Here is a 3,233-nt window from a genome sequence, read left to right on the forward strand (position 1 = left end):
GCTCCAATGCTTGGTAAGAAATGTATGCATTATCCTGCCCATGTAATTGTAACCCCTCTGTACAGTATGTTCACAAATAAAATAAAATTAAATTAAAAAAAAAAGAATCGAACCCAGGGCCCCATGCATGCAAGGCAAGCGCTCTACCACTGAGCCACCTTCCCAGCCCCATAGATTGGATTCTTCACTGCATTCTCCCGCTCTTCTCCTCTTCATTCACCTACCCTTTGTCCCTTGATTTGACCCACTCCTGTCATGTACCCACTTCCTGCTCTTTTATTTTGCTTAACTTTGATTTTTGCCTTTTTGAGGAATTACACTATTTGAGATCTCCTTTAAATCTGCCATGTTTTAGCTAGTACATTTATAATACTTGCAGTCCACCCATCATATTTGCTTATGAGTTTGTAAGCTACATCTAGCTTCCAAAAGGGAAAACATGGCTCCTCCGTCTCTCTGGACCTGACTTACTTCATTTAACATGATTTTTTCCAAGTCTTATCATTCTTTCTAATGGATGAGTAAATAAACAATCTGAATGTAGTAATTCCACAATGAGGAGATTTTGCCAAGGACAGTACTTTTCAGAAACATAAGCCCTGTAAGTTGGTAAACAATAGGATTGTTATCTGTTGAAAAATGTTTAGTAGGATGTTGTGGTCTTTGATTGAAGGCATTTAAAATCTGGGAAGCTGATTGCCCATGGAATTCACATAACAATCCCTCATCAATATGACTGAAATGTTGAAGATCCCTTCTTTGAAAATTCAAGGCACTCAAAACCCAAGACTCAGCTGAGTACTAAGGGCTCACGCCAGGAGGCTGAGATCTCAGGATCTCAGTTTGAAGCCAGCACAGGCTGGAAAGGTTGTCAGACTCTTATCTCTCCAGTTAACCACCAAAAATCTGGAAGTGGAGGTGTGGCTCAAGTGGTTGAACATCAGTCTAAGCGAACCAAAGATAAGAACAGCTGCCAAGCCCTGAGTTCAAGCCCTAGTACCGCCATGCACGTGCACAGCCAAACAAAATACACACCAAAAAAAACACAGCAGGATCTTTTAAATAAATTGACACACTCTAAAATTTATATGGAAATGGTAAAAACAGTTTACTTAGTAAAACCTCAGCATAGCTCAAATCAGCAAAACAACCAACTTCTTGTATCCACAGAGAAATCAAATTCCACAGGGGCCTTGATGTTAAGCACCCAAGACAGAACATAGAAAGCAATCCTGGACCTGGTCATGTTTCTAGGACAAAACTTCTCTGCAGACTGCACTCTCCTTTGCTCCTCTCAACCTATGTGCTACAATATGAGTCACCACCCCAGCAACAGCAGCAGCTTCCTCTGGGACTCGCTACAAACGCAGAATCTCAGGCCCTATCCCAGAGTGGGATCTACAGCTCCTCTGTGCACTGAAGTTTGGGAAGGCAACGCTACACCTCCATATCCCACCCCAGGTAAGTGAAATGGGAACTAGTCATTAATCTGTTCCTTAGAGGTAGATGCGGAAAAGCCCTGAGTACTGGTTTTTAAAAGAAATGTGTGATGTCTTTTAGTGTTCCCCCATTCTCTTAGAGCAGAGGGCTATCAATTTCCCAAACACTTAAGTGCTATGGATTTTTGACTGGGTTCTGGTGACTGTTTGTTTCATTTGCATTTTAATGAAGCCATCACAATTAGATTTTTTTTTTAAGAAAAATTTATGCTACCACAAACCGCTCCACAGGAGGGAAATTGATCTGATTTGTCATATTTTTCGCTCCAAATATGTGAATTAATCTCAAATTTCTGGCTCAGTGACATTCAGCAATTTCACATAACTGAAACTGTCGTGTCCATGAAGCTTTTCCTGGCCATGACCCAAAATGATAAACACTTGTTCCCTTGAGTCCCCTGATAGCTGAATCTACCCTTTTGTGTGAAAGTAACTACTAAAGCCAGATGAGCAGCATGTGGTTTGGGAATTCAGAACCAATGTTTCAAGCGACTCAAATTGTAAGCTGATTTCAACACCAGACATTCATAGTTCTAAATCAGAGCAAAAGTATTACAGTTTGGAGTGGCTTGTTACACAGCCACTAGCTAGCTGTTGCAGTGTGAAAGGATCATTCTGGACTCTTCGAGGGCTATTAGCCACATAAGGTGATTATAGCCATGTTCCCTTCAGCCAGGATGCTCCTCTCACTAGGTCCTCCTCTTCAAGAGAACCTGTTCTTAATCTAAGACAGTAAATACATGTTTGCATGATTTCATTTTGTGCTGTGTGCAGCCTGCTTTGGTTTACTCCCATACACGCACACAAAGCTTTGGAATTGGTGCTCTTCCACAGGTGGCTCCCACATTGCTGGGTTCTAATTTAGAACACATAGAAAGTATTACCACCTGAGACCGGCCCTTAAAGGTTCAATGTCATTCATGTGGTGTGAAGCTATAACATGACTATTTTGTTCTCTAGAAGTGAGCTGAGATGGCTTGAAGTCCGGCTCTGCAGCTGGTTACACCCCATTTATCCATTGTTGTCTCTAGCAATCCTCACATTCATTAAAGAAAGTGAACCCCCTCACTAGGAAAAGTTATCCCTGATGAAGTGTCAAACTTTTGGCCTGTTCTGCAGAATGGAGGATGCTCGGGAGCCAAGCCCATCCGCAGGCACGTTGCTAGGCCCACGGGGCAGCTGTGTGGCTAGTGCTGTGAGACCTCAGGTGAGTCATTTCACCTCCCTGCATTTGTCTGGAACATGCTGGAACATCTGGAACAATGCTGGTATTGAACAGTGAACCATGAAATCCCCTGCCAGCCTTGAACATATGATTGTGGGCTGGTTAGCAATCATCCCAGCTAAATGATCAACACCTCGTTCCTCTCATAGCAAACTCTGTCTTCCCCTCTTGTAATGTATATAGCCCAGGGGAGAACAAACACAAATCAAGAAATCCTGAGAAAAACTGGGCATAGTGACACAAGTCTGTAATCCCAACTATTTGGTAGGCAGAGATAAGATCATAGTCTCAAGTAATAGAATGTCTGCCTAGCAAGCACAAGACCCTGAGTTCAAACCCTAGCTCACCAAAATAGAAAAAAAAATGGAGAGAGTAAAGGAGGGAGGGAGGAAGAAAGAGGAAGGAAGGAAAGAAGGTGGGAAGGAAGGGAGGGACGGAGGGAGGGAGGGATGGAGGAAGGAAGGAAGGAAGGAAGGAAGGAAGGAAGGAAGGAAGGAAGGAAGGGCGGG

The sequence above is a fragment of the Dipodomys ordii genome, unplaced genomic scaffold, assembly GCF_000151885.1.
Source record: "Dipodomys ordii isolate 6190 unplaced genomic scaffold, Dord_2.0 Scaffold161, whole genome shotgun sequence".
Lineage (NCBI taxonomy): Eukaryota > Metazoa > Chordata > Mammalia > Rodentia > Heteromyidae > Dipodomys > Dipodomys ordii.